At 37.2% G+C, this 13,926-nt stretch overlaps 1 pseudogene; it reads left to right on the top strand.

The window, feature by feature from the left end:
- The first annotated feature begins 4,368 nt into the window (after positions 1-4,368).
- LOC102812965 overlaps positions 4,369-13,926 on the top strand; it is a 38,575-nt pseudogene continuing 29,017 nt past the window's right edge.

Raw genomic sequence — 13,926 nt, 5'->3', positions numbered from 1 at the left:
TCTTCAGACTGTTACGCTCTTTTTTTTTTTTTTTTTAAATAACAGCACAAATTAGGAATATTCTATGAAAATTTATGAAGATAATGATTATAATTGAGTTATATTCACTTGTGGGAGATTACTATTCATTTAGACAAATTGGAAGAGCAACATGTTGAGGCATGCCTTGGAAGAGGAAGCTGTTCAGGAGCCGCTTTAATGAACAATATGTACAAGAATGTATCCTAGAAAGAGACGTAGTGATGTTATTAGCTACAATCAAGTAGATACCGGACTCATCGCAACCCCATCTGCACAGGAAGAAATGCTACACAGGTGGTGACTGTACATGAATAAGTCCATTAGCTAGGAATCAACCTTAGCTGTCTTCATGGAAGGCAAGCATTATCTATTGAATCACACTTGTTATTGTTGTTAAGTGTTGTTGAGTTGGTTCTGAGGACTGGCTGGTAGGTTTGAACTATCAATCTTGTGGTTAGCAGTCCAGTGTTTATCCTATAGCACCATACTAAGGGATATTAATAAAAGGAACTAAATGCTGTGATAATTCTGAATCGATTTGGTAATGAATGGGAGAAAAAAAAATCTAGGAATAAGGAAAAAATGACTCCACAGAGAAAAACAGCCTGGTGAACGATGTAATTAGAATTGAAGACAATGATTTGTCTCTGCGGTGTAAGAAGTCTTGATCATCATTAAAGTAGATTGCCATATTGTTTCCTTTGTGCAAACATCTTTCATATCTTTTAAATTATGATATTGTCACTGGGCGTTGGAAACTCCTGACAGCAATGTAATAAACTGTTGTTGTTGTTGTAGTTAAGTGCTATCAAGTCAATTCCAACCCATAGCAACCCTGAACAGGGTTTCCGAGACTATACATCTTTACGGGAGCAGAAAGCCTCATCTTTCTCCTGTGAAACAGCTGGTATTTTCGACCTGCTGACCTTGCGGTTCGCAGTCCGATTTGTAACCACTAGTAAACTAACTAGAGTGAATTTTCTAACCCTACTAGACACTAATGTGGATGAAGAATTGGCACAAATCATTGATGAGGAGGAAGAGGAAGACTCAGAAATTGGATGATAAACACACAAGGAAAAAAATGTGTGTTAGTTTTCTATTCCTGCTGTAATAAATAACCATAATTTTAGTGATCAAAATAGCATGTATTACATTAATATTTAAAATAGGATGTGCTATTGGACAGTTCTGGGGATCAGAAGTTACAAGTTGGTCACACTAAACTAATATCATGCTATTGGCAGGTCTGCATTCTTTCAAAGTTTCTAATGGAGAATCCATATTCTTGCTGCTGACAATGAATTATTTAATATGACACTTCTAGTTGTAGTCTTTGTGACCCCCACCAAACAAACTGGTCATATTTACCTATTGGACATATTTCTTCTTTTCCTGATGGATCTGGTTGAGGAAAGAGTTGTGGGAAGATGCTGAGAGGATGCTATGAGTCAGTTAGTGACTTTGACAGGTGAGACATTGGAACTCTGATTTGATGTTGGGGAATGGACAACTTAGCTATCTTGTTAGGTATAAAATGAGCCCTCTCAGAAGCATGAAGGGAGAATATCACTGTCATATAAAAAGAAGAGCCAGGAACAGAACAATTTTTGGACCCCAAGATCCCTGTTCATTGAAACTCCTAAATCCAAGGACAGGGAAGCAGTAGAGGAATGGAAGACAAGCAGCAGCAGAAGAACCAAGAGTTAGACCATAAGAAAGCATGGTGGGCTACCCTACATACTGTTGTTGTTAGGTGATATTGGGTTGATATCTACTCATAGCAACTTTATGCACTGCCCTGGCATTGAAAATACTGGTGTGATTGCTAACATCATCACAGCAACACACAAGCCACTACAGTACAACAAACTGACAGATGATGTATGGCTTATGGAGTGAGAAAAAGCTTGCTTGAGGAATGAGGTGCATCCAAGCATTTGATTGCAGATGCTAGGTTTGCTGACCCAGGGAATACTTTGTGTGGAGGCTTATGGCAGATTGGCATGCCCTTTAGGTCATTTATTGGCAACCTCAAAAGAGCTTTGTAACATTACCTGGGCTGAGCATAGGCCTAGGAGCTCATGGCTGAGAGGTCAAGGTCTAGGTGAGACTTGATTTTGGCTGGGAAGAGGCTGTCTTGATCAAAGAACTGTGTTCTGAGCATTTCTGGTCCTGAATGGAAACTTCTGACCCAAGCCATGGTATTTTCAATAACCTCATATGCGTGTCTACCAGGCCTTGCTCCTTCAAGATGGTGAATCGGGTAAATGTGTGGTGAGGAGCTCGGTCAACAACAACATGGAACACCGGGCCAAGAGGGCTCACAAGATAGTGTTGGAGCTCTGAAACAAATATAAAGATATGTTTGGAAGATTGGAGGGTTTACAGCTGGGAAATTTGAAGGGAACTCAGAAATCCATTGTATTCTGGATCAAGACACTCAGCTGTTCCAGGAGCCGCCGTCTTGGGAGAGAACATCTTGATTGTATCAGGATTGATAGTATCATGAGAGAACATCTTGATTGTATCTTGATTATATCAGGGTTGTATCAGAATTGACATTGAAATTTAAAGTGACAGTATCAATATAAAACCAAACGGCCACCACTCGTCTATCTGTCGTGCTGTGGTGACTTGAGTTGCTGTGATTCTGAGGGCTATGCCACCGGTGTTTTAAACAACCGGCAGGGTCACTCATGGTGGACAGGTTTTTGATGAGCTTCCAGACAAAGACAGACTAGGAAGAAAGAGTGACAAATTACTTCCGAATCACTAGTCACTGAAAACTCTATGAATAACAGAGAAACTTTGGACATATTGTCAGGAGGGAACAGTCGCTGGAGAAGGATGTCATGCTGGGTAAGCTGGAGGTCAGAAAAACACAAGAGGAAGACCCCCAACAAGATGGATCAGCCAGGTGGCATCATTGATGGCGTCAAGTGTGGCAGCGGTAGTGAGGTTAGCCCAGGATCAGACTTTGTTTCGTTGGGGTCGCTATGAGTCGGTACCGACTCGATGGCACCTGACAACAACAACAACATATGCATGTGAAAGCTGGACAGTGAATAAAGAAGACAGTATAAGAATTGATGCTTTTGAGTTATGGTGTTGGAGCAGAATATTGAAAGTGCCATGGGCTGCCAAAAGAACAAACAGATCTTTGCTGGAAGAAGTGCAACCAGAGTGCTCCTTGGAGGCCAGGATGGCCAAACTTCATCTCTCATACTTCGGACATATTATCAGGAGGGACCAGTCACTGGAGAAGGATAATTTGTTTGGTAAGGTGGAGGGTCAGAGAAAAAGAGAAAGACCCCAACGAGATGGATTAAAAAAGTGGCAACATCAATGGGCTCAAGCATGGCAATAATTGTGAGGTTGGCCCAGGATTGGGCAGTGCTTTGTTCTGTTGTGCATAGGGTCAGTATAAGTTAGCACTGACTTGATGGCACCTAACAACAACAACAACAAAAACAACCTTCCCTAATAAATTCCATAATCACTAGTATGGTCTGTGAGTTCTGTGTAGCAATTACAATGACTTACTGAACTCAGTACAGGAAAGAGTACTGTAGGATGACCAGTGGTGTCAGAATTGGTGAGAAGGTTGGAAGGCAGAAGCATGTTTGACTCCTGTCTTATAGGAATCAGCCTTGGGCTGATGAGTTTGTTCTCCTTCCCACTTGTAAAGTCAGATGGAACCCCAAGTCAGTTTTTACACTGTGTTTCCTAGCTTCCAGAAGTCATCTATATTTTTTAGCTGAGGCTCTTTCCTTCATCTTCAAAACCAACAGTGTGGCATTTTCAAATCTTCCTCTAACTCTTACCCCTTTTCTACCTCCTTCTTTCACTTTCAATGGTTTCTGTGATTACGTTTGGGCTCATTTAGGCAAATCAGCATAGCCTTCCTATTTTACAGTCAATTGAGTTCAATCTTAATTCCATCTGTAAATTTAAGTTTTTAAAGTTTTTATTGTGAATTGAATGACAGTTTACATGGGAGAACATTAGTTTTAAAATCATCCCATTGTGTTTTGTTTCATTGCAATGATTACAATCCCCTCCATGCATCATCATTCAACAGTGTTTGATCTGCACTAAGCAGCAACTAGATTCAGGTGAAGATTGTTTCCAAGACACATGGAGCTTCGAAGGAACACTGGGCTCACAGAGGTTGAAAGGTGATAAGACCTTCCTTCAGAGCCAACATATAGAAAAAACCTTCCCCTAGGACAGACATCGTGAACTCAAACTTCTAGCCTCCTAAACTAAAAGCAAGATAACAATGCAAGAATTGAAACTAGAAAGTCTCTTGTACAAAAACTCCTTCCACCAAATCGTGGCACCATGAAAGTCCTCTTCAGACATCTAACTAAGATAGTGGCCAAAGCGTCTAAGAACCTCATGTCCACACAAAACTTAGGGATTGTATTTGGATCTACCCTTCTGCAAGCTGAAAATGAAATGGTGAATATGGCAATACACATGGTATACCAAAACCAGATAGCTGAGCTCATGCTGAGCAAGTACAATAAGATCTTTGGTTCAGAAGAGGACTGACAGACAAGTTACTGAGTATGTTCACATTTGTCTTGGTGCCTAATATTTTTACATTTCTGTAAACATATTTCAGAAATATATTTTTTTTCCTTTCAAGTGACAGATGCCTTATTTTTTGAAAACCTAATGATGATTTTGTGTTTAAGTTCCAAACATTTGAATAAAATAATTAGCAATATTAAAAAAAAATTCCCTCTTTTTTTAGCATGGGGAGATGTACACCAAAACATTCAGGAATATACAATCATTCAAACAACAAAGGACGTACCCTGCAATCTTGCCTCCCCCTGCCCCTGCCAGTACACAATCCTTCTCCCTCCATGAGTCTAGAGTTCCCAGCTGCTCCATCTCTCCATGTCATAATCTCTGCCTTCATCTGTGGCATGCTGCTTCTCTAAATAGGGTCCCACACTCCACTCCCTCTCTTCTTCCTTGATAGTCCCAGGGTCCTCTTCTCCTGGACTGCAAGATCAATCACACCCCCTTTTGCTACAAAACCTCTACCTTTACAGTTGGGACAGTTGCAATCAGTCATGATTAACAATTACTCACTATTGAATCATAAGAGTCTTATCCCCATCTCCTTTCACCTGACCTATCTAGACAGGATGGAAACCACTCAGTGGAGATTCTACCTTCCCCTGCCCAGTCTGAAACTAAGCTGCCTCTTGAAAATTTGTAAGCCAGTCACTTTGTGCCTTGATAGCCACCCATTTTAGGTAGCCAATGTCTAAGTTTCCCATCCATATCAACCCTGTGTACAGAGTGGATGGGAATGATCCTTACTGTGAAGATTCTTTCCCTCTTGGTTGGTAGTTTAAGCTACTACATCCATAAGTATAGGTCAAGTTCATCAAATTGTAGCAATTTACATTTGTTTTCTTTGTAAAAAATATATATTATTTTTTGTTTCTTAAATATTCCTCTTGTCAAGTACTGATCATCCAGCTATTGAAGCTAGGTTTAATGGTTACTATATGCAAGTATGGACGTTCTTAGGCATCTCCCCTCACTTCATATCAGCTGGATGCTTCACTTTCAACTCTATCACTCTATGGCTATGTCCTTGTCCTTAGGAGTCCCCAGGTCTCACCATACTCCAGGTGGATGGAAGTCTAGGTAACATGGTTGGACTCAGCCCACATCTTCATTGCTGCTTTCCCCCCACTTCCACTCAGCAGTAGACCAACATGGTTGCCAACAAGATTACATGCCTGTTTGTGTATGCCTTTTGAGTTTCAGTCTTGGAAGGCAGTTTTACCTGAAGGGAATTGATTGTTTGTCTTGATGGCTCTCCAGTGAACAACTTACTTGTTCTTGTGGTAGCCAATCAGACTACCAGTTTTGATTTTTCCTGCTGGTCTTTCTTTCAAGAAGTGTCTTCTGTTCTTCTAGCCTAGCTGCTCTAGGCTGTAAGTTTAATTTTCTTTTGCCAAGTAATGTAAGATATATTCTGGTTCTTCTGATTAGCATTTAGATATTTTATTCTGCATGCCACATTGTGGAAAATAATGGTTGTGTAGGATTCTAGATGAGGCACAATAGGATAAGCACTGGACTGTAAACTACAAGGTTGGGAGTTCAAGCCCACCAGTTGATCACTGGAAACCCTATATAGGGTCTCTATGAGTCAAAATTGATTAGATGGCATTTAACATCAACAACAAAGGATTAATTGTTATTTCTGACTTGTCTTTAGGAACAGAAAGCATTAGTAAAATTGAGGAGAAATTTTATAGAAAATTAGAAGGCAATGGCTACAAGGGTACAATGCTGGAGCCAAGAAAATAGTGGAGACAAAGTGGAGGATAGAAAGAGCAGTAACAAAGATGAAAATGTGTACATAGTTTTAGGTAAAATTTATAGATTTTGACAAATAAATACATCAAAATAACATAAAAGTTAAATGGAAAGGTAATTATTGGAATTTTTAAATTACAATTTTGGATATGAAAATCTGTTTTCCACTTACTATGTTTGAAGGTGAGTTAAAAATTATCTGCACTCTGGTTATATTAAAATGCCTGTCATGTCCATGACTCAGGAAAATATTGAGTGTGCACTTGAAATGATTCTGACGAATAGGTGATTGACAGTGGATTATGTAGAAAAGCATTTGCAAATAACTCATGGCTCTGTCTATGAAACAATCCATGAGAGAGTTGGGTTTCAAAAAGTTTGTGCGAGGTGGGTAGTGAAACTACTTACAGAAGAGCATAAACTGAAGGTCTGGACATTATGCTAACCAAATATGTACCGATACTCAAAGGAAGGTAAAAGTTTCTTTAAAAAAATATATTGAAACTGGTGACAAGACATGGATTCATCACTAGGTGCCTGAGAGTAAACATCAGAGTATGGAATAGAAATATCCTCAATCGTTGACCTAGAATAATTTCAAAAGTCAACCATCAGCTGGAAAATTAATGCTTACTGTTTTCTGAGATTCTCAAGGGTCAGTGTTGGAACACTATCAAGAAAAAGTTTCAATAATAAACAGTGCTCATTACTTAAGAGCTGAAATTAAATTTTGGATTGAATTCAGAAGACTGCTATCCACGGTCATTATGATCGTGCATGCACATCTGTACACCTCTGCCCACACTCTTGACACTCTGCAAAAACATATTTTTGAGGTGTTAAAACATTCTCCCCATAGTCCTGATCGTGATCTATTGGACGTTCACCTGATTGGTCCCCTGAAAGTAGCCCTTTGAGGACAAAGATTCACCTCTGTTGAAAAAGCAAAGAGAGCAGTGCATTTGTGCTTTTTACAAGGAACTATGAAAACTTGTTGTCAGATGGTCTTTGATCTTCATTAGTAAGTATTTTATGTCCTCTTCACTTTCAGCAAGCAAAGTTGTATCATCTGCATATCACAGCTTGTTAATGAGTCTTCCTCCAATCCTGATGCCATGTTTTTCTTCATATAACCCAGCTTCTCAGATTATTTGCTCATTACATAGGTTACATAAATATGGTGAAAGAATACAACCCTGTCGCACACCCGTCTTAATTTTAAACCATTCAATGTCCCCATGTTTTTTTTTTAACAACTCCCTCTTGGTCCTTGTAGATTCCTCATGAGCATAATTAAGTGTTCATGACTGCTCATACTTCACAATGTTGTCCACAGCTTGTAATGATCCACACAGTTGTCAGATGGACAAAGTGTATTGAAAAGCAAGGATATTATATTTTTAAATGATGTATTTGTCTTTTCTAAAATTTGATTAAAATAAATTCTACAGCCAGAGTGCAAATAATTTTTGACTCATTCTTGTAGTTACTTTATTCAAGATGCTACTAATAGTTCATTTTATGATAATATTGTTTCTGTTAATTTCTGGTGAGTCAGTTCTAACTCATACCAACCTTGTATAGGATTTCTAAGGAGTGGCTGGTGGGTTTGAACCACAGACCTTTCAGTGAAAACTGACCTTGAAGTTTGGTGCTTATACTATGGTGCCACACCAGGACTCCCGTAGGAATTGTTACATAGGTCCTATTTTGTGTCTAATTCACATTTTATTCTCAAACATAAAAATTGAGTCTTTAAGTTTTCACAGGACAAGTCTGGACAACCTTTTTATAACACTCTTAAACATTTCCCTCTGCTCATCCTGCATAATGATTCAAAGGAGTTGAACCAGCATCTTTAGTTCTTACAAGTGAATTTCGGGTAAAGGGAAAAGCTCCAGTTTGCATTTTAGAACTGAATCTGCAGATGATTGAGGTTTCAAGTGAATATGACAACTCATGAAGAACTTGTTGGCTGGAAAATAAGATCTGGAAATAGCAACAGCAGTGGAAATAAATATGCCCTAGAGAGTGCATATCACAAAATTACTCAAAATCTTAATTACATTTATTTTATCTGTCCAAAAGCCTACTAGGAAATATATTGTATTTGTCTTCACTGTTTTCTAATAATGAAAACTGTCAAGAGATATTTATCTGTTTTATTTTTTGATGTTTTTGTGATAATGGTAGACATTAGTGTAATATCATCAGCTAACATATGAAATATCCAAAAGCACTTGGTTCTGATGCACAAATATTTGGAGCTGAATCCAAAGTTGAGAGAAACTAAAGGTTTATTGTGATCATCTTTTTAAAGCTCTAAGAACAATATGTGCTGTCTCTCAGCCAATAACTACTATGGGAAGTGCTGTGTTTACATTTCTACATCCCTTGGCTCTTCTGTTTCACCATTACTTTGAGTTACTGCTCAGTGTGTTAAGTTCTTAACCTCAATGGATTATCTTGTTGTCACCTGTTAACTATTCCATCTTCAAGATCAGTAATTTGCACATATCCCAGTCTGATCTCAAACTTCTCTAGTTTTTTATCTAAGACTTATTGGCATCTCACATTCATTGACTACCTTTCCTTCTTGCTTTCTTCCCTACCTTCAAATATGGCCATGTTTACTTAGCATCTATTATCCATATTTCAAAATGGCCTTGATAATATTTTCAATTCCCTTGCCACATATGTCCAGCCAACCCCAAGAATGAATGCATTCAACCACTTGTTGTCTCAGTAAATGCACTTTACCAGCTAAGTGCTATATAGAAGCCTTAAAATATAAAACAAAACAAAAAGAACCAAAAACAAAACCAAAAACATGGTAGCAGGATTACAAAATCCAAGTGGGCCTGAATGTTGTTCAACAAATCTATTACAGTTTTTGTTGATAAGTGTGGTTGAGTCTGCTCAACTCATAGTGACCCTGTATAGGGTTCCCATGGACTGCTAGAAGAACAAACAAATCTGTGTAGGAAGAAGTACAGCCAGATGCTCCTTAGAAGCCAGGATGATGGGACTTTGTGTCTAATACTTTGAACCTTATTAGGAGGAACTGTTATTGTTGTTAAGTGCCGTCAAGTCGATGCCTACCCATAGCGACCCTGTATAGGGTTTCCAAGGAGCAGCTGGTGAGCTTGAACCAGGATGTCATACTTGGTAAAGTGGAGAATTAATGAAAAAGAGAAAGACTCACAAGAAAATTTATTGACACAGTGTCAGCAGCAATAGGCTCAAACATAACAATTGTTAGGATGGTGTGGACCAGGCAGTATTTTTTTCTGTTGTGCATGGGGTCGCTATGAATCAGACCCAATTCAATGGCATTAAACAACACCAATAACAACAACATTTCCATACACATTGATTGCAGATCTAAGTAAATGAAATTTTATTTATTGTGACACTGCTTATAGATCCAATTGGAAAAGTTTTGTTTTCATTAGGTTAAGGTGTAATACATATTAAAGACTAGTCTTTGGCCATCATTAGTAACTGTTTCAAGTCTTATTCAGTTTCAGCAAATAAGGTTGTATCATATGCCCATCACAAGTTGTTAATGAAACTTCCTCTGATTTTTGTGACACATTCTTCTTCATGTGCGCCAGTTTCTCAAATTATTTTCTCAGCTTAAATTTTGAATAAGTTTGGTGATGGGATATAATGCTGACACCTTTCTTGATATTAAAAGACAGTTTCCCCTTTTTCTGTTTGGTCAACTGGCTCTTGTTATTTGTATAGATTCTTCATAAGCATAATTGATTGTTCAGGAATTTTTATTTTTTGCAGCATTTTCCAGAATTTGTTACTATCCACAAAGTTGAATGCCTTTGTACAGTCAATGAAAGAACTATAAACGTCTCTCTGTTATCCTCTACTTTTAGCCAAGACCTATCAGATATCAGCAATGGTATTTATCATTCCGCATCCTATTCTAAATACAGTTTGAATTTCTGGCAGTTTCTTGACAATGTACTACTGTAATCATTTGTTAATTATCTTCAGACAAATTTTACTTGCATGTGATAGTGATTAATATTTTTGTAACTTATACATTCTGTCCAATCATTTTTCTTTGGAATGGACAAAAATATAGATTTTTTCCAGTCCATTGGGTAAATAGCTTTTTTCCAAATTTCTTAATATAGGTGATTTAACACATCCATTTGTAGAAACATTTCAGTTGATATCCCATTAATTCCTGGAGACTGTTTTTTAGCCAATATGTTTAGTACAGGTTGGATTTTGTTTTTTCAGAATCATATGCAATCTTTTGAAATAGTAATCAAAATTTTTGGTCCAGTGACTGCGTATTCCTTTTATCTTCTTTTGATGCTTCCAGTTTCTTTCAATATTTTGTCTATAGAATCATACAATATTGCAACTCACAATTTTTATCTTTTTTTCCTTTCAGTTGAGAAATGGCAAGCATGCTGTTCCCTTTTGATTTTCAGACACTAGGTCCATTTACTGTTTACATTATAGTACTTTATTTGTCTTCTGTAGTCATCCTTTGCCTGACTTTGCAAGTCAACCACATGTCTGTCAATTTGCTTACTGTGTGGCTTCCATGCCGATATGATGATGGAAGATATGCCACCTTTATTTTAAAGACCAGTGTGGTCACCAATGGTGGACAGGTTTCAATTAAGCTTATAGACTCCTCATGGGCATAATTAATTATTTTGGAATTTTTATTCTTTGCAGCATTATCTGACATATAGACTAAGACAGATTAAGAAAAAGGAGAGGTTAACAAGTTCTTAATGTTTAGACACTTAAAACCTTGTGAAAAGCAGTGGAATACTCAGATAACACCAGAATATTGAATGTTGAAACATCATGATATTTCATGATATTATGATATCCATAATATTATGATATTATGAATATCATCAAATTCAGTGCCAGAAGATGAGCATCTCAATTTAGAAAGCACTCAACATATGACTGTGGAAGAGCTTCTTAATCAAAGTAGGGTTCACTGTGATGACATAAATGGAGGAAAGTTTTTAGAACTTTCATTTGCTGATGGGACTGAACTCAAAATAAAGGAGAATCATTTTTAAAAATCAATTAATAATTGAAATGTGGAATGTACAAAGTATAAATCTAGGAAATGTTAAAGTTGTCAAAATGAAATTAAATGCATAAAGATAGGTAACCTAGGCATTAGTGAGCTGAAATGGACTGGCAATGGCCATTTTGACTCTGATAATGATATAATGTACTATGGCAGAAATGACAAATGCAAGAGGAATGGTGTCACATTCTTCATCAAAGAGAACATTTCAAGATTCATCTTGAAGGGTAATGCTGCCTGTGATAGGACAGAATCTGTACATCTACAAGGAAGATCAATTAATACTACTATTATTTCATTTTATGCGCCAACCATTAAAGCAGTGATGAGAAAATTTGACCAATTTCTTCAGCTTGAAATAGACACAACATGAAATAAAAATGTATTGTTAATTACTGGTGATTGGAATCAAAAGTTGGAAACAAAGAGAAAGTATCAGCACTTGGAAAATATGGCTTTGATGATAGAAATGATGCTGGAGATGGCATGATAGAATTTTGCAAGACCAGTAACTTATTCACTACAAACATCTTTTTGAAAAACAACGTAAAATACAGCAATACATATGGACCTCAATAGATGGAGTACAAAATAATCAAATTGATTACATCTGTGGGAAGAGACAGTGGAAAAGCTGCATATCATCAATTAAAACAAGGCCAGAGGCAGACTGTGGGATAGAACATAAATTATTCATATGCAAGTTCAGGCTGAACCTTAAGAAAATTAAAAGAATCCCACAAGAGTCAAAATATGACCTTGAACATCCACAACTAAATTTAGAAATTGTCTCAAGACCATATTTGATGCATTCAACACTAATAACCGATGATCAGAAGAGTTGTGGATGGCATCAAGAACATTATACATGAAGAAAGCAGGTCATTAAGATGACAAGAAAGAAGGAAAAAAATAAAATGGATGCCAGAAAAAACCCTGAAAATTGCTACTCAGTAAAGAGATCTTAAAGCAAATGGAAGAAATGAGGAAGTAAAAGAACAGAGCAGAAAATTTCAAAGGGCAACTGAAGAAGACAAAGTATTATAAGGAAATGAGCCAAGAAGACAGGAAATCAAAAGGGAAGAACATGCTCAGCATTTATGAAGCTGAAAGAACTGAAGAAAAAAATCAAACCTTGACTTTCAGTATTGAAGGATTCTCTGGGCAAAATATTGAATGATGCAGAAAGCATCAAAAGATGATAGAATCACAAAAGAAGATAGTATCACAAAGAAATTGCATATATTCAACCATTTTAAGAAGTAGCACATGATACTGAAGGAAGAAGTCCAAGGTGCACTGAAGACACTAGAAAAGAATGACGCTTTGGGAGTAGATGAAATAAAAATAGAAATTGTTCAACAAATTTACACATCACTGGAAGCACTCACTGATCTATGCTAAGAAATGTGGAAGACAGCTTTGTGGCTCATTGGAAGACATCCATATTTGTTCTCATACCAGAAAGAGATGACTCAACAGAATATGGAAATTCTTGGACAATATCTTTAATATCACATGAGTACATTGACAGGAAACTACCAGAGGTATAAGCCAGATTCAGATGATGATGCAGTGTGAGAGATATCATTGCTGATGTCAGATGGACCTTGGCTGAAAACAAAGAATATCAGAAAGATGTTTATCTGTGCTTTATTGACTGTGCAAAGCCTTTCAATTGTGTGGATCATGACAAGCTTTGGATAATATTATGAACAATGGGTATTCCAGAAAACTTAATTGTATTCACAAGGAATGTGTACATATACCAAGAAGTAGTCATTTGAGCAGTACAAGGTGACACTGAATGATTTAAAGTCAGGAAAGGCATGCACCAAGGTTGTGTTTTTCACCATATTTATTCAATCTATGGAGTATTGGTGTGGTGCTGCTTGTTAATGTGCTAGACTGCAAGGTCAGGTTCAACCACAAGGTCAGCAGTTCAAGCTCACCAGCTGCTCCTCAGAAACCTATACAGGGTTGTGAAGTGTCAGTACCGACTTGACAGCACTTGGCAACAACAATGTTCAATCTATACACTGAGCAAATAATCTAAGAAGCTAGATTATATGAGGAAGAATTTGGCAACAGGATTGAAGGAAGATGCATAAACAACCTGTGATATGATATACAGATGAAAGCAAAAAGAACTTAAAATACTTAGTGATGAAGAAAAAAGACTACAGCCTTCGGTATGTGTTGCACTTCAAAGTAAAGAAAAAAAAAATCATCACCACTGTACCAATAAATCACACCATGATGAATGGAACAAAGACTGAAATTGTCACAAATTAATTTTTCTTGGATCCACTATCAACATTCATGGAAGTAGCAATCAAGAAATCAAATAAAATGTTGCATTAGGCAAATCTTATGCAAGCGACTTTTAAAATGTTGAAGAGCAAATATATCAGTTTGAGGTTCACTTGACCCAAGCCATGGCATTTTCAATA

The sequence above is a fragment of the Chrysochloris asiatica genome, unplaced genomic scaffold, assembly GCF_000296735.1.
Source record: "Chrysochloris asiatica unplaced genomic scaffold, ChrAsi1.0 scaffold00170, whole genome shotgun sequence".
Lineage (NCBI taxonomy): Eukaryota > Metazoa > Chordata > Mammalia > Afrosoricida > Chrysochloridae > Chrysochloris > Chrysochloris asiatica.
Note: the sequence above shows the minus strand (reverse complement) of the source record. Positions and strands in the feature narration are given on the sequence as shown.